This window comes from Vanessa tameamea, chromosome 3 (genome assembly GCF_037043105.1).
Source record: "Vanessa tameamea isolate UH-Manoa-2023 chromosome 3, ilVanTame1 primary haplotype, whole genome shotgun sequence".
Classification (NCBI taxonomy): Eukaryota; Metazoa; Arthropoda; class Insecta; order Lepidoptera; family Nymphalidae; genus Vanessa; species Vanessa tameamea.
In genome coordinates, this window is record NC_087311.1 from 13,581,479 (window position 1) to 13,601,522 (window position 20,044).

General features: G+C 32.6%; 1 protein-coding gene across 1 annotated transcript in view; it reads left to right on the forward strand.

Annotated features, from left to right (window-relative positions):
* Nucleotides 1-1,048: 1,048 nt before the first annotated feature.
* Nucleotides 1,049-20,044, forward strand: part of LOC113397285 (uncharacterized) — a 39,850-nt gene continuing 20,854 nt past the window's right edge. Inside the window, exon 1 of the mRNA XM_026635569.2 lies at nt 1,049-1,096. The gene's annotated coding sequence lies outside the window, so the exon portion shown is untranslated. The remainder of the gene's footprint in view (nt 1,097-20,044) is intronic.

Below are 20,044 nucleotides of genomic sequence, written 5' to 3' on the forward strand. Positions count from 1 at the left end.
TATTTGAAGAAAACGACATTGCGACATTAGAATCCTGATTCAAGTACGCGATGCGTCAACCTGTAATATATTTCACAACAACATTTTATTGAATTATGAATGCGCTAAGAGATCAGTTTGTTCCGAGTTTATTTTAATGACGAATAATTATCTATTGTCAATTTATAATCTATGGTCAAGTTAATATCTTGGTACAAAAATAATCAACAAAAATCCAAAATGGCGGTGACTGTCATTGTAAAAATAAGTTTCACTTTCTGAAATTTCCAAAAACAATCACAATATTCAGTACCTTTCATTTTCCCAAAAACATATTAAAACTATAGCGGATGCGTTATAAAATGACACACACACATAAAGTGCATAATTAAAAGTGATCACTAGAACTGAAACACCACCCTCGTCAGCGATTTACATGCACAAACACATACGTATGTGTGCCGTGCGACGGACGACGGGTCGTGCACAGGAATAATGACCGCTAAATGAACCTACGAAGCTGACAGGAATCAAAATGCGTGTGACGCAATTTCATTAAAGAATTATTACGAGCACAAGCTGGAAATTCTGTTCGAACGACGATACTGCATTTTGATTTCGCTATTCGTAACAATGTAATTGTAACAATTGTTTTAAAATGCAATTAGCGAGTGTACAGTTGAAATTACAATTGAAATTGTATTTTAAAATGTTTATATTATATAAAACTTTGACACATAATTTCAATTACTTCCAGCTACAGCCCATCAGTGTCCAGTAAGGAAAATCCTCTTCTACTGTTGAGGAAAAGTTTAAAATAGGATTCCACACAGATACTTCGCTTTTTATTCAACTGCTTTTATTTCGTAACATATATGTACATATATACAAGTTAAGAATACAGAACATCATTGGTATTACCCGGAGATTATCCTGATTGTTATTTGCACTGAAACATATCGGCTCTATTTTTACAACAAAAGTATATTAGATTTGTAGCGGACAAACCGTTCAACAGCAAAAATTCAACAGCACAGGTATTATTTTCGATTAACAAACTATTTTTCTTTTGCAGGTACCGTTCGTCAACTTGTGTTTAAAAGCCTTCAGGCTAAAGGTACGTATTAAAAAATACACTCATATCCTCATCCCATTTAGGTTGAAGTGTATTTATTTTTATTTAAATTATATTTGCCGATATTATTAAATAAATATATCATTCACACATACGTAAACATACCCACGGACACACCGTAGGAACTTATCATAATAACTTAATTTATTTGTACATTTACTTATAAAAAACAAATGAAATATTTTTCCTTTTTATCAAGCCGAAAGGGTACGATTGAAATTACTGGCTCCCCATGTGGGGGAAGGTCTAATGAATATGAACGTGTGTGAGTGACGGGCGAAGGCGCATTATGCTGTCAATTGAACACAACGTTTTAAGTCTGAGTTAGCCACTAACAACTACACATCGTTACTGGCATTCAAGATGATCTACTTATTAAATGCCACTAACTAAACGCTTAGACTGGCTCGTAACGTTATTATGCTATGTATTATTAATAAAATAATACGCTGCCAACTTATATTGTTATAAGTATGTTAATAAAAATATAATGCCACATTAAACGTCTTCACAAAGAACATAGTTTTGCGTCCATGGAATTTTTCAAGAGTAATTTCTTTGTTGTGTTTCTTGTACATCTATGTTCTACGTCTAATCAAATATAATTTATTTCTTGTTTACGTTGAGAATTGTTATGACAGTCGAGGATGAGCGCACTATTGATTTATTGATAAATGTTATTATAAATATGCGAATCCAAATAATTAAAATACTTAACTCAAATAAGCTTAGCGATTTTAAATCTTGTTTTACGTGTTAAAAGTAGAATACTACTAAAACTGGATACTCTTGTGTATACACACATCGTGTGTGATTACGTGGAATGTAAGCGTATTTCGGTATTATGAAATGAAAACGTAATAAGGAATTACTACTATCGCAAGAGATTTTGCTTATCTAATAACTAATTAATATTCATTGATACTCATACTTAGCGCCTATAATCACGTATAGGTACCACCCGCTTGCAACAGATATTCTTAGTATTGTTGGGTTCCGGTTTTAAGGTTAAGTGAGCTAGTTAACCTGTTACAAAGGGTCACATCAGTAGTGACCACTCACCATCAAGCGGCAGATTGGCCCGATCGCTTATCTAGTAGTATATATATATATAATACTCCATCTATAAAAATTTAAATCTCATCGATCTTATTAAGATTGCATTTTGTAGAAACGCGACTTAATTTCACACATAAATATCAAAACGTATAAACTTCAGTAATGCTATAATGTTAAGGCCTATGTTTTAAAATGCAAATTGTCCTTATCCAAAACGCCATCGTAACAATATTCTAGAGTGTTATGTTATCTGCAGCCGACATTTATCGAAAACTCATATCGAAGTAATGAGATGCACGATCGAACACATCGGGTCGTTAGCGCCGAACAGTTTTCGATAACTCATCGATGTTTTCACACTAAGAGTTACGGTTTAGCAACTTTATATTACTTTCAATATTTTCGGCACTTATTATTCGACTTTTTTTTTTCATATAAAGTTACAATTCTTATTCTACTGCTGAGCAAAATTCCACTCCCTTGGATGGAACTTTCCATTTAAGAGAATTTGGTACGTGTGGTTTGGAATACGAAAAACATATGGCAGAATTTTATTCCACGCGTGCAGGCTACCTCACGATGTTTACCTTCACCGTCAAACACAAGATGAATTGTAAACACAAACAAAGCATAAATACTAAATAGTTCTTAATCGATTCGAACTCAAGACCTTCCATAACGATCCACGTGTTCTATCGACTGAACCATCCTGGCTAATTAAAACTTGAAGCATAAATTCGCGATACATTCACGCTGCACGTTCGCCGACTGCAATTATGATACTCTAAAAATCGGAACAGCAAAATTAAAAAAATAAAGGCAATAAGTATTTCAAAAGTGGCAAAGGCTCCTCCTTTGGTCTTGAATAAAACAAAATTTAAAGGGGCAAAATTTTCAAAGCACTTCGAGCGTCGCGTAATTGACATAGCAAACATAAATTCAAGGGACGCCGGAGCCCTTGCAGTGCACTAACTGTATTATGTCTGCTTGAGCTCGGGACATGCATGTTTATGAATAATGATGGAACCACGCACACGTGACAACGAATAAAATTTATATGATGATCACATTTACTCTTGTTCCACATTTTAACACTCAAGCATACAAAATTATAAATTTATGTAATTTTCCACTTCATATAACCAGGGTAATAAAATCGACCCCGTTGCTATAAAGAGTAGTTTACAAGGCGTACAAAACTGCTATTAGAATAAAGGCTACTTATTTTTTATTGTCAAAAAATTCCGTCTGTAACAACCACGACAGCAGAATGATGTTGTCGTTTCGAAGTCGACGAGTGCCATTCCGTTCAACTATGCATGTAAGGGGATAAATAACAATAGGGTGTGTACACACAATGCCTGTCATACGATTTAACTACACTGCAGATAGCTTGTTTCTGAGATTGGCTGTCGAGGCAAAAAGTCGGTCGGATACTACTCATTAGGAAATAAGCCCAAAGGCATGGAAATAGCGACCATATTTACCACCAGTAAACATCTAACTGCATGACCAAATCCACTTGTTAAGGAGAAAGATTAAAAAGACAAGCCATCTTGGCATTCGAAATTAAAATCGCAAGGCTCATAGATTCTGATTGAAAAGAACCAATCAGCCGTGACAGTGATGGCATTCGATATGAAAATAAACAAATGAAATGCGTCAAGAACATCGTGTACACTTGATGAGGGCATTCACGGTATTTTATCTCAAGCATAGCATAGCTTACCCTGCGTGAGTGTCATTAGAATCCATTGTTGCCATCTAGTAGTATAAAAATATCAATAAAATGAAATTATAAGAAGTAAAATTTATTAATTCCAACGTATCAACTTTTTTAAAACATCGCGTGGCGGACTCTCTGCCCATTCATTGGCGCCGTAAGAAATGTTAAATATTCCTAATATCACCAAAGTTTCACCAACCTTTGGAAGTAAGATCATTTGTCCCTGTCTGTAGTAACCGACTCACTCGTCCTTCAAACCGAAACTCAACCTTACTAAGTATTGATGTTCCATCATCATAATCATTAATAGTCTGTAAATTTCCCACTGCTGGGCTAAGGCCTCCTCTCCCTTCGAGGAGAAGGTTTGGAGCATACTCCACCACGCTGCTCCAATGCGGCTTGGTGGAATACACATGTGGCAGAATTTCGTTGAAATTAGCCACATGCAGGTTTCCTCACGATGTTTTCCTTCACCGCCGAGCACGAGACGAGTTATAAACACAATTGATGTTTAGCGGTAGGATAGATGATGAGTGGCTGGTTCATACCCAGACGGGCTTGCACAAAGCCCTAATTGAAATATCAAAATTCAGAAATGATATATAATTTTAAAAAAAAAAATTATAAATATATCCAGATATATTTCTTATTGTTATAACTACAAATTTATATATATAAATCGCTCAAAACACACGTAAGAGAGTAGAGGGCGTTGAGGTTGTACACCCTGTATACTCCCTCCGTATAAGAGATACTAGATCTTACAGCCGTAGCTCTCTCTCAGCCGTTCTCATTAATAATATCTAAAAATCAAAATAAATCTCATTCAGTTAGGCTGCTTTGTAACTAGCTCTTTTGTAGTGTGATTTTATAAAAAATATTAAACTAGAACCAGCTCTAAATGTAGATTCTACCAAGATCTAACATAAAACTCTGTACCTACTGTTTAACTTTAATTAAATTATATATTATAATAATTATGTCCTGCAGTGCGATTCTGTAAGAATTCACTTCGTGTGTCATACGAAAAACTGCCGACATGCATACATATATCCTATACAATTTATATTTATTACAGTGAATGCTGTCATTACACGCTCCATTTCTATGGTGACATTCGAGATTCTTCTTACATAGAATTTGATTTAGAAAATGAATTTCATACTAACTACACTTTTTCAATTTACAATACAATACAATACTCCACTATATATAAGCTACACAACACAATCTTATATCAAATAATTCGGTTTATTTATTAAATTGTTTAATTCGCAAAATCTCAAAGTATTTTAAAACATCTGAGACGATAATTATATTATAATTTATATATATAGTTATATACTCATCACGAAATTTTCCAAACTAAAGGTCGGTTTGACTTGTAGCATAGTTACTCCTTTTGCGGCAGAGACGCTCACTAAGAATGGATTTTGGAGATTTCAAGTTTAATAAAGGAAAATTGATGCCGTAACTTTGTATGAATTTTATTCGTACGAAGACCGAACGGATAGTATTACTATTTGTATAGACGTAGTTATGTAATTAATACAATGTAATATTAACGAGATGCTTAGATATAAATTTACACATATGTAGTTCAAAAAGTATATCACAAATCGAAAAGTATATTGACAGAAAAAATAACTTTTGAACTTTGACATTAGACAACTGTTCATTTAATGCGATTTCTATTCACGTATTGTGTAGTCGAAGTGTAGGCACGACCTCATCTCAAACCCCAGTAATGTTTGACGGTGTAATTGAATACCTATATTACCTTGATTTAATCAAACATAAAGGATGAATGCTTTTGTATCGGATTCATCTAACATCTACGGTAAAGTAAATGGAATGTTTTAATTGATTGAAATTCCATTCACAGTGCCGCAATGGCCACGTGTCTTTAACCGAAGATTACAGACTCAATACACAGATTTTTGTGAGTTTATTTAATGCACGATATTGAATGATAACGTGTTGTTTTTAACTAAAATTAATCATATGTATATACCAAACTAGCATTGGAGCAGCGTGGTGGTTTAAGCTCCAATATTTTTCTTCAAAGAGAGGATGACATTTATGGTTACCTACTTTCCCTTACTTCACGGTGTTCACATTAAATTTAATGAATGTTTCCTTCGATTAATTATATTTTGATTATAATTTTATAAATACAATGAATTATAACTATTTCATTTTAAAGTATAACTTAATAGTTTATTATGTTATTTTTTACGTTTAGAGAAAAAATATAAACGTAAAAATCGGAAACGTTCTAGAACTTTCTGGTCCAAATAACAATATATTCAATACGGAATACAAATGGCAATATCAGTTTAAATAGTGAAATATGCAATGCAAAAGCGGAACATCGCCGTTTCACATCATAAGCCAGGAGAATAGCCCAACTCGTCTACATACGTATATATATTACAAAATTATTTTAAAAGCCTTAAGATATATTTACATTAAATTTATTAATAAAACAATGAAGTCATTATTTATTTAATGAAAATACAAATATAACATTTCATTAAAAAATATCCGTAATAATATTCCATTAATTATACAAAAAAAGAACTTTTGTGTTACTAAAAACATTGAAATTAATATAAAATTCAAATCTATTACCAAAAATTTATGAAATCTTTGACATATTAACAAAAAGGCATCGTTTCGCACTACCGGGAATCTGTATTCGGTTTAGTTGCTTCACTGCGATGTTACACGAGCGCCAAGCGTCTTCTGTTTTGTAATATAAAACTAAATTTCGAATCATAAGCTATGTATATAAGCCGTTCGAGATCGGTTCATTTGCATGTTTTCCCCGGCAGTATCAAATATCGTCGGCTACAGCGATGTATTGCTCCTCTGTAATTACACTTCGACGGATCTTACATAATTACAGCGCTCTGACTGTCGAAGCTACAAATAAATTATTCATGAAGGGATGATAGCGATTACTGTAAATATTACGAAATCTATTCCGTTCCGACGACATCACGATATCCTTGTCAGGTTCTATTATATTTTATATAGATACGAATTTGTGTACATAATTATTTATCTCGTGTACGTATCGAACCGTCTTGTACACAGATTGTAATAAGATTATTTGTACATACGTAACTCGTGTAAAATAAACACTTTTCGATCCAATTACGACTATGTTATTATCATATCTTCAATGAAAATTTTCAAATATTTATTAAGTAAGGAGAGCGGAGATGGCCCAGTGGTTAGAACGCGTGCATCTTAACCGATGATTTCGAGTTCAAACCCAGGCAGGCACCACTGAATCATCATGTGCTTAATTTGTGTTTATAATTCATTTCGACGGTGAAGGAAAACATCGTGAGGAAACCTGCGTGTGTCTATTTTCAACGAAATTCTGCCACATGTGTACTCCACGAACAAGCATTGGAGCAGCGTGGTAGATTATGCTTCAAACCTTCTCCTCAAAGGGAGAGGAGGCCTTAGCCCAGCAGTGGTAGCAGTAGCAGCAAATTTACAGGCTGCTAATGTATGTTTGTAATGTATTAAGTAAGATCTTCATAAGAAGTATTTTTTTGATGTATGAATATCTTATGAATCTGCCAAAACGAAAAATTATACTCAGTTTTCTATGAAAGTTTCCTAAATATACAGAAAATTTGGTCTTGTATATAAAACCTGTGGCTAGCTCAACCTGTGGCTTTACTTCTACGATTGTCTTCGGTCAACTTGGGACAAATATTTCGTGATTATTCCACCGCGTACCATTTCAAGTTGTTTGGATTTAAACCGCAACTTTCCGTTAAGATTTACGTGTTCTATCTATTAAGCTAACTCGGCTCATCATAAATCATAATCGTGTTAATTTAATAATGCTAATGACTATCCCAAAATAAGAAACCGTCTTAAATTTCGCATTTTCTAGAATGCAGCTATAATTAATGTATAGAAAAATAATATTATTATGTAGGTACGTGTGTTGCCCGTTTTGTTTTTTGTTTGTTTGTTGTTGTTTTATTTATATAAGAGTATCTACTGAGTTTCTTGTCGGTTTTACTCAATAAAATCTACATTTGGAATCGGGGGTAGTTTTGCAGTTACTAAGTTCATGTAAAATGACGATTCAAAATGTCTTGTTATGGGCTATTCGAATAAAGAGTATTTTTATTTTGTGTGTACAGAGAGCGATTGATTGGACTAGTTGAACCCACGGTTTCGCTCGCGTGGAATTTAGTTTGCGAAGAAAATCCTTCGACAACTCGCATGAAAAAATTGCCTATCCTTAGAGTTAAAATTTGCTTCGTACTAAATTTCACAGATCATTACATTTGATACATTAAATTTACATAAAATACTGAAAAAGAAATTCTTAACGAATCCGCATGCAAAACCAAGTTAATTTAAAACCGGAACCCGCAAATAATATTGGGTAAAGTGCTATAAGGAAAAACACCTTCCTGGTGTTCAAGTTTCGCATGACGTCATTCACATCTCGCTTGATGCGCCGTTACGTGAACATAATCGTTAACTTCCTTCCAAGACTACATGTATATCAGTTAACGTTTGAAACAACATAATCAATTTTAACTGGCACATTCAACGAAGTTGTTAAAACTATTTTGATGAACATATTCAAGTGGTGGTAAGCCTTTGTGCAAATCCGTCTGAGTAGGTACCTCATCACACATTCTATCGCCAAACAGTTATACTTAGTAATGTTGTATTCCGGTTTGAAAGCAAAGTGAGCCAGTGTAACCAAGTTAGGTAGCATTGACGATGTAGGAAGTGGTTAATATTTCTTACAGCGCTAAAACTTACCAATGAGCAACTTGGTGGATAGTCCCAGCCGAGCAGGGGTTAATTAACAGACTGTTACTTTTTTATAGAGACAGTAAATTATTCGTGTTGAATACGTCATATAAAATTTACTACTAAGTTAAACTTACTATTTCTCTTAAAGCTTGAATAAATCTCTAAACTAATTAAAAAAGTTGTATATGTATGTACACCTTAAAAGCAGAATTGTCAAATAGCCAATGATCTTGATATTCCCAGTTTCGTCGCAAAAGTTGTCAAAAGTTTTCCGGTTTTGCACATAACTGCAAAACGTTTCGTACACAATCTTTACCTATACATAAACACAAGGCTTCCCCTTCATAAGTACTTTACATAATTGCAAGTATTTTAGCTGTCTTTGTATCACTTAGAAACGATGTTTATTTTAATATATTATTAATATGCTTCTTTACTTTTAAGATATACTAAACTTCGTCCAAAGTACTCGAACGTTCTATGACCTTTACGCAAACTTAACATTACAAGATCAGACAGCGCACCAGATAAATAGTAATTCCTCATTCCTTTTAAACGTAAACTTGTATTTGTATTACCTTTATTTACTCTCTCCGACTAAATCCCACTCCACCATTCCCTTGCATGATATGTATGTTTCACGCAAATGAGATAAGGAAACAGGCCAGATCCCCTGAAGCGTTTTCTACCACTTTTCTACGTGAATATATATCGCACTCCGTACAGCAAAATACGCTTGAAAAGTCTTCTCAAAGAATACAGAAAGCATAAAAGACGCATAGTTACACTGCGGGGAATAATCTCTAGTTGATCCTCATTTTAATAGCTCCTTTGTATTTAAATATTAATATTCGCGAAATATCTTTTATTCCCGGAACTATTAACCGGAGCAGAAATGTAATTAAAAGAAAAAATATATAATTGAAGAAACGGCGTTCTTTTAGAAATAAAATATACTTTATTAAATTTAATATTTATATCTCTATACTATGTTATATGCAAATATTTTTTGGTCTGTGAAATTCCAAAAATTTTCAAATATCTATTCGTCTTTTTATTCTGAGGTAAATGACGATTAAATCTGAACGGATCGTATTGAGTGCCCTCTTAAAATAAAAATATAGCTAAACCTTTTCGTAGTTTCCCCTACACGAAAATCTTCTCCGAAAGTCGAGTCTCTATATCTTATAGTTTAATAAATCATCTTATAGATTATAACAAGACATGATATTACAAAAAATAAAAAACTATCTTAATAAATTTAAAATCAGAAAAATATGGACATAGACCGGACGAAATAAACATCGCTACATTTTGAAGACACGCAAGGATTTCCGATTTCTTAGTACAGTGTTCTCTCAGTTTGAAAGGAGCTTCTCTCAATGTCGTTGAAATAAGTTATATGAATTGTATTGTTTGACGGTAAACAGAAATTACGGCACACCCTTTGCGCTATTATAAAACAATTTAACTGCAATATTGCAAGAGCGATTATTGTATCCGTAACATTTGATTGCCGCTAAACAAGGACTCGTGTGTATAATCAAAGTTAATATCAATATCATGAGAGTTGAAACACGATTCGCAATCAATAAACATCAAAACAAGCCCTATAGGATCTCGACGAAATAATTAGAATTCGTCACGTATCATCACTGACTTATGACCTCATGACCTCTGCTAAGAAAATAATGAACGCTTAAAACCTTAAGTCCTACGCTTAAAAATGCTAATGGCTGTCAAGACACCAATTAAGATGAAATGATCGATCGCATAACTATAGATATTATATTGCAGACGCCTTCGTGTTTTAGGAAACAATAGAATATAACTTAGAGCCATGAACTATTGGTTGAGACGAGGTTACAATTTAAAATAACAATGATATATTGTGTAAACCGTGTTCTTAAACTTGCTCATTTAAAGTGCATTCAGTTATCACCCGTTTGTTGTATATTTTATTGACTGTTAGCAAATATTTGCTACATTTTTTATACTACATAAATATGTGGACGAGCAAATGGGCCAGCTGATGGTAAGTGGTCACCACCGCCCTTAGACAATGGCACTGTAAGAAATATTAACGAGTCCTGACATCGCTATTGACCTTGGGAACTAAGATATTATGTCCCTTGTGCCTGTGGTTTCATTGGCTCACTCATCCTTCAAACTGGAACAATATCTGATGAGACATATCTTTTGACAATTTTGCTTGTAGTAAATATAGGAAGGGTCTAGGCTATAAGGGAGTATTTTCGAATACCATAAGCCATAAGCTATTTATATTACCTGTAGATCTTTTATGTCAGAATAAACTCGAAACTCACCGCGTATCACGAATCGTGAAATGTCATAAAGATATATCTGACATTGACTGTAATAATAACTATGTATAAAAAATGGTATTTGACATTAGAATTGTAATTCTATGATTTTTGTCATCCTAAATATTCTGAATTATTAAAAAGTAATCAACAGTCACTTTAAAATGGCAAGTCAAAAGTGTATGAATTTTATATAAAGGCTTTTTTTATTTACGCTTTGTTTTATAACCTGAGAAGAATTAGAATGAAACAATTTATCAAGTAATAGTATACATTACTATTTAATATTATTTACCGTCTGTAAATATTCCACTACTGGGCCAAGTCCATCTCTAGTTTTGTAAAGTAGGTTTCAGGCTTATTCAGGATTCACTGCTAGGTTTCCTAGCAATATTTTCCATCAATGCTGAGCACTAGCTAATTGATAGCAATTACTCACTTTTGATTTTCTCTGGACATCGAATTGTATGGAACGGTTTAGTGTGATAAAAATTACAAAAGTTATCCTATAATGATTTTCGACTTTAAACCAAGTCCTATTATCCAATCTTAGAATGAAACAATGGCCTAAATATAATTCAGTTTTATATAAAATTATAAATTATCATATCATTAATAATTTATAACGCATTCCTGACTGAAATATTAACTGATAAGAATTTCGTGACTCTCAGAGGCATTTCAATTTCAAGGCAAAGATTTCTTATCAACCATAAAACAGGCAATGAGATTTGTATAGTACCCGAGTAGTCGATACTCTTGGATAGGAGGTTAGAGCTAATGCCACCACGCTGATCAAATACCACTAAAATTGTACCACATGTATATCCACACGTGAGACAGTATTTATTTGCAGGTCATCCTCACAATGTTTGCTTCAACGCTGATGATAAATTATAAATACAAATTAAGCAATCGTTTAAATTTCTCATGTTCTAGCCACTAGGGCTGTCACGGTTCAGTTAAATTTAGTTTATAGCATATAAATGTTGTTGTTGTTGGTATTTAAAGTTTAGGTAGAATAATATAATTTATGCTATTTAAAACTCATCTAATAAATATATTATTAGCGAGTAGCCCCAGCCTCCAATACGGTGTTACGTCATAGGATGTCATAATTAATCATATGTGATATTATATATAACGATTATAATAGAAACTATTTATTTGACATTATTATGTACTTATAAAATTATTGTTATTCAATAATTTGTAAAACTTTAATGAATATTATTTTAATACTGGCATATAACAATATTTCTTATTTTAAAAAATATTGAGCTGTCACTAGAAAAAACAATTAGATGATTGCGAGGGATTAAAAAATATATTTGTTGGAAAATTATTATAAAACGTGATTTTATTTTGTCATCTTAAACTACTGAAATTACAATATACATATTTATAGTGCAATAATATTGATTGAATAGAGTTATCTAAAATGACTTATTATAAGATATTTCAATTAATTTCACTTCGTCTGTTATATTTCATACGATAATCTGTTCCGATTAGGATCCTCAGTCGGCGAACAATACATTTACAACACCGACCTTGTTCTGTGACACTTCAATCAAAATATTAGGACAAAGGTTATTTGAGAACCGTTGAGGGCATTAACTATTGTGCCAATTATAAATAACTTTCGAGAAGTATTTAAGGTGTTACTAATAATCAATATATACGAGCATAAAGGTTTAACTTATAAAAAAAAATCTATTGTATTTTGCAAAACCGAAGTGAACTTATTAAATAGGTTTAGGATATTCCTTTATCCAACTGCCTTAAAATTAAAAAAAAAACGCGCCAATCTGAATTGAACCGTCATTATTTTTTTCTTTTTGAGCTAGGAATGTAAGGTCAACATTACAGCAACTTGTGTGTGATTTGTGTAAAAAGCTTAGTGCTTCTTGTGTTTTATTTGGATTTTATAACTTAACTAAGTAACTGAGCAGTTTACTTCAATAATAATTTAGTTGTATATTTATGTTAAGATAAAATCAAAGTTAGAGGTGTATTTGGTTGGTTCGTAAATTCGATTCTTGTTTAATTCTTAAATCTATTCTGGACGTTAAATGTAGATCATAACTTGATTCTTAGATTATTTGTATATGTATGCGCGTCAACTTTATTATCTTTGTGTGCGTTCTAACTATGCTAGACATTCGCTAAACATCATACTACTTTATTAGTGTGCGTGTACTTAGTGCCCAACTGTTGTCCACTATTTCCGACATGTTCGCAGCTTCGACAGTATTTAGACATACAAATAGTTTGATAATAATTAGGCACCGATTAAGAATTAAACAAGGCCGAAAGTAAAACAGATACTGTTTACTTTAATTTACTTACTTATTGTGTTTTATACTTATTTTTTTTATGTTACTTTTGATTTAAGTTATCAACTAATTCTTAACATTTTTCGTTTCCTACAATCATTCGTTAAAATCACATCATCAATGATACTTAATAATTATTATTATAACACTTACGCCCATTTAATATGTAAAAACTTTTTTTAAATGTCACGAATGGAAACACAGCTCACATTCGTTCATTCCCATTCGATTCATTATTATTGCAGTACGCGTTTAAGGCAATACTTCACAATGCGAGGGCGATTCATCAAAAACCTAATTAAGTCAGAGCTTGATGTCAGCTGAACTGGTGATAGGAGATTAGGTGCAGGTTTAATTACGGTGCTATTTTAGACTGCAATTTTACCTTCGCCCTAACTACCTGGTCGACCGCACTCAGTAGAAATTTATAAATTAATATGGAAGTAGCTAGATACCTTTTCAATTTAAACATGTTTAGTAATGTGGAATATTTAATTACATGTTTTTGATAAAACTTAGCCTGTATCTATATTAAATAGAATAACATAATAACATAATCAGCCTATAAATTGCCCACTGCTGGGCTAAGGCCTCCTCTCGCGTTGAGGAGAAGGTATGGAGCATATTCCACCACGCTGCTCCAATGCGGGTTGATGGAATACACATGTGGCAGAATTTCGTTGAAATTAGACACATGCAGGTTTCCTCACGATGTTTTCCTTCACCGCCGTTCTTCATTAAATAGAATATAATACCAATCTCTGAATATGTTCCTTCAATGTGAGCTGTTCGTGCGATCCGTTTGTGTTCGTGTAGTGTGCTCATGGCATTATAGAAGTAAATATAAAAACTGAAAGTAGACGAGGAACACTCGCGCAAGCGATGTCGGCGGCCGCGAGGGGTCTGCTCTTGAAAACTCTGTTAAATAGTTGTATCTTCAAGTACTTAGCATGAGTCGTTAAGATAAACCCATTTACAATCTATTTCAAAATCAAAATATAATTCATTTTAGTAGACTTGCACCAGCAAGAAACTCAGTAATTAGTCTTTTCCAACATTTGAGATACATTATGTTAATTAAATACAATGATATATATAAAAATATGTGGTTAAAATCCGATTAAAATATGGTTAAACCAATTAAACAACATCATTAATAATTGTCAATAAACTATCGAAAAGCATTATCAAAGTCACCGACGTATATGGAACGTATATGGAGGAACGACCCTCGTTATAACGAGACGTATTTCACTAACTAAATATAAACGGATAGGTTTTCGGACTGCAAGCAACAACTAGATCTCCCAACTAAATTAGAAGCTACTCTCTGATAAACAACTTAACTGACCACGTACAGCAGGACGTGGAATAAACTTACGTAATTTATTTTGCTTTTTATATAGGTTAGTTATTATTTGTCCTGTAGCGGAGATTGACACAGAAAACATAATTGAAAATTGTCGTTCCAATTTCATACATAACAAACTAATGGTCAATAATATTTCTCATAATCACTAAATAGCAAAGCCGATGATTTTAAAGCGAAATTGCTAGAAAATGCGGCCTTAAAATTATTCCTATATTATCAAATGCATCATCGCTGTATCGTGAATGAAATGTAATCAAAATATGTACCGTGTTGCATGTTTCATCGATAAATCACGTAAAGTATTTACATCCTACCATTAGCTATAAATATCCCGCCCCGATTCAGCCTGAATTAATTGAATTTCACGCCAATGTTCGAATTTAATGATCATGTCTTGAGACCACTTTCAAATACACGGCCATTCTCAATGGAAACTAGCTAACTGCGTAGTATATTATTGCACAAGTGTGTGCCCCAACACAAGTGCACTCCGTATCCTCCGCTCTCAAAATCCGATGTGACAAAACATCTGATACGACCGAAATTAATTCAGACGCAGGATCAATAAATAAACCTGCATGTCGAGGGGCGTAAGTGTAATACTGGTAACTTTAAAACTCGAACCAAGTTACTTTAATGAGTCCGACTCGACTTTTGAACCCGATTGGTTTTTTTTTTTATGTTATAGGAGGCAAACGAGCAGAAGGCTCACCTGATGGAAAATGATTATGTCGTATCGGTTCGGAAAAACCGCCGGCGAAAGCTGGTTCCACAGAGTGGTTGTGCAAGGCTTGTGGATTTTCGGACATCTAGGTGGTGCGGGTGAAATTTAGAATTGGATGAAACGAAACAGTTGTTTTAGATTTACATGTTCATTTAACATAAAAATACGGGTAAAACCGATAGGCGGTTTTCTTCATTTTAAAAATTAAATATCGCAAAATATAAGTGCTGTTATTTATTTTTATGAAATATAGTATAAGTATAAATTGGAGAAAGTACTTTCTTCAGATTTATTATTCTAATTAGCCAATGTTATAGTTGAAATATGCATTTTATCTCGTATAATTTACCTCTGTAACAAGAATTAATTACCCTTTTCTTAGTTTAAACAAAAGATGTAATGAAGTCTTAGAATTATCCGAGACAATGTTTACATATTTATTATCTCAAGAAAATTACATTGAAATGGATGACAGCTGGCAATTTTAATATTAAGCAGGTTGCATTTGAACAAAATATTTAAGAATAAAGATATAGCATTAGCATATTAACACGAATGAATATAATGCAAAGCGAATTCGAGATGGCCCAGTGGTTAGAACGCGTGCATCTTAACCGATGATTGTGGGTTCAAACTCAGGCAAGCACCACTGAATTTCATGTGCTTAATTTGTGTTTATAATTCATCTCGTGCTCGGCGGTGAAGGAAAATATCGTGAGGAAACCTGCATGTGTCTAATTTCAACGAGATTCTGCCACATTTGTATTACACCAAACCGCATTGGAGCAGCGTGGTGGAATATGGTCCAAACCTTCTCCTCAAAGGGAGAGGAGGCCTTAGCCCCGCAGTGGGAAATTTACAGGCTGCTAATGTAATGTAAAAATGAATATAATGCACGAAACTTATAATTTAGCTATAAAATATACAACTTCAATAATTATGTATTAAAGATATTGATTTGATGCCAGCTTAATATTTGTCAATTATTGCTTTTCGTTAATTGACATTTGTGAAGTTATATCCGCCATGTTGGATTTAATATGACAACACACGAGGAACTCAAATACTAAGCTAACAACTGGTTATTTGTCAAAATATGATGGACGCTTAGGACTGACACGGAAACCCATAACTACTAACATACAAACATAGACCTCCTAAATCATAACGCTCCAATTTGTTTGCTAAGCGTAAAGCTTGATGGCATTTAATTATTTACCTCATAATAAAATGTTTCAAACGATACGGCTTTATTTAACTGTTCATTTAAAGAAATAAAATTAATTTTATCAGCTAGCAACATTTGTGGAAATAGCCAGATTATCAAAATGAGCTATCGCGTGAATTAATTCACAACCATTAGTATTCAAGTCGAAACAAAAACTAATAAAAATGGGCCACCGTTGAGAAAATTGAAAATATCCGCAACCGTCAAGAAAATGAGCCATTCGTCACGCCCGTAAAATTAGAATTGTCTCGTCATTTGGATGCAAAGCACGTGACGTTAAAGTTTATTTATGTTTAAATTCCATTACAACTCACGAATCCTTGTAACAAGTCATCTTGTATGATGTGAAAAAGTGATATATCTTTTCAGCGCTTGTACAATTTACACGGTTTTTTATATGAAAACGTGTTATTCTAACGAACTTTCTCCAAAAATAAATGAATAAAAAATATATATATTTATTAAATTCTCTAAAAAGTTACATAGATTTTTTGTCAGAATTATTTATAAAATTTAAAATATTTGTATCTAACTGTCAAAAAAGTATGAAATTTGTATTGAATTTTTTTTTTAATTACACACGTAATCATTGTTATCAGTTAGAAAACCCACAATCCTTCCCTGATTATAATATTACAGATAATTATCATTTGCTTCCAGTAATTGCTATTAAAAAATTATGTGGATATATTGTGATTAGTATGGAACTTTTATCAGCTGCTTCATAGTAAAGTAATGTTAGCTATTCCACGACAAAACGCCCGCAACGTGAGCACCGATAGAACAAGAGTCTCTTTCAGAACGTTTACACCGCAAATGAAACTCGGACGTGAGCCTCGTAGCTATCTCCACCAATAGCAATCTGGGAAGATACTTAAGAACACGCCGTGAGGTACCCGGTAGAGTACAATAGACCACATCACAATCTGAATCGTATGAGTCTAAGATAAATATTTGTGCTGCGCGCATCAAATAATGCCATCAGCACGTATTGGTGACAGAAAATCAAACTACCAGCAGCTAAGGAAGGTTAATAATAAAATAAATCAGACGAGTGTGATAAAAATCTTGTAAATCGTTTGTTTTGCCGTCTATTGTGTGAGACTATTTCAAATAGCCATTAATTTTCTCTTATACCTTCCTCTTATTTCCTAAAGCAATTAAATATTGGAATTATATAATTAAATAATAGTAATCAATAGAGAATTCCTTATTGTATTCATGAACTTTGATATTAAAATTGAAATAGCCGTATTTGCGAATATTTCAATGATAAATAAGTAATAAAAATCATAAACGCGATCGTATATAAATAGTGAGATGAGATCAAAATCCTTTTCTGTAATATAACACAATTTATTGTGGGCTTACATATCTTTCAATCAGGTAAGCTGATGTTTACAAAACCCTTAAGGATCTTGGGACAAAACTATTCGCTTAGAAATGAGGTTGGTAAATAAATATAGAGACAATATTAATTTAACATTCAGACAAAGTGTTCGGAGTGGAGACAAAGCGTCCTCCGCGACAATACTGAATCGAGTTGTAATACATATTATTGAATAGACGCAGCTACTTGCTGTTCTGCTTTTAACAAGGCTTGTCCGTTCTAATTGTAAATATATACGAGTATATTGCTGTTACAAAACATCTCTTGCAAACTTATAACATTGATATTTTAACTGAACTATCTAGACCTTATGCAATTATACGAATTTAATATAAAAAAAAACATTCAGTATTATCTATCTATTTCGGTTTAGATGTACCAATCAGAAGTTATAACAAATACGAAAAAGTACTGTTAAATAATACATATTATTTAATAGTAACGTTAGTTTAGTAGTACTAAGTTTAAGAAGGTGACTTACAAGCAGATTAAGAGTTCCTTTGTTCATCGTCCTAATGTAATTAAATATTTATCTACACATTGTTCATCTTGAAACTATGACCTATAGTGGAGTGCCTAGAGCGTCAAAGTCATACAAACCTCGGACTTTTGTTACAGTGGATGAAAAAATAAATAAAAAAATGGAATGTTTAGCTAATAATATAAATAAAAAAGTTTACCTATTGAAAATTTGTGATTTTGATTTAAAAAAAAAATTGATGATTCAAATAGTATGAGGCATTTTAGGCTGTAAAATGATTTTTTCTATCAAAATTAAGTTAATTTATATTTTTCTATAAGCGTAATAAGTGGGAAAATGAAGTAATTCAATGATAATCGAAAAAAAGTTTAAACGTTTAAAATAAAATTTTGCTTTATCTAGGCATTTTACGTCATTGATCTGCACCAAATATTCTCTTCCACTTCAGTTATTTTAATGGTAGGTAAAGTATTAAGGCAACTATTTCCATTGCGCTGTAAACATGCTACACTACAATATAAACCGATATCTACAAGCAGCTCCACGCCCTTTTTTGGAATGACATTTTTTTTCATACACAGGAATTGTGTCTACCTTATTTTTTTTTTCTTTTAAAAATCTTTGAAGATTCCGGAATTGACTCGTCGATATCTTCAAGCTTTTTCTTATTATACATAAACTTGTTGTGTAATTTTCAGTGTCGTAAACTTGAGCTCTTATGTCCCTTCTCATAATTTCGCTGACCGCTTTTAATATGCGAAATTCGCTTCGCACTTCTTTTTTTATTATTGGGTTTTGATTGTACCAATTTTCTGTTAATATATCATGGTTGTTTTTTTTTAAAATATGATGGTATTGGATCTAAATATTTTCGGGGGTGAACATGAAGTTTTATTTTGCTTCTTTTTATAAATTTCAATATATTTTTGTCGACAACTTAATAATCCATCCGGTCGTCCGCTCGAAGCAACTCAAAGTGGTTACTCCTCTGTTTTTTTTTATAATTTCACCCAAACATGAGTTCGTTTCGGATGATGAACCTAATTTACTTACCAGCCATGATACTGGTACATGGTTTATCCATTTTTTGAAACTATAAATAAAAAGTAACAATATTTAGTGCGCTTTATATATTTTTTTTTATTTTACTTAAATTGACCTTCAACCATCTACCAATTATTAAATTCTTTAACATCAATTGCAGTTTTAAATCAAATTACCTTAGAAGAAATAAAAAATCTTGAGAAGAAGTTCATTTTTCATTAATTTTTTTTTTCTTTTTTTAATTAAAAAATTAAAAAGCACAAAAATTTTTATGGTAAACTTTGAAAGTTATAGCATAAAGAAGAAAATTCCACGTCAACCAACAAAATTCATTCACTGTAACCATTTTCCGAGGTCAAACCCTTGGTCTCTCCACCACTATAATTTTATAAATTTTCTGTCATTTGGACGTTTTCACATAGATCAAATCAATA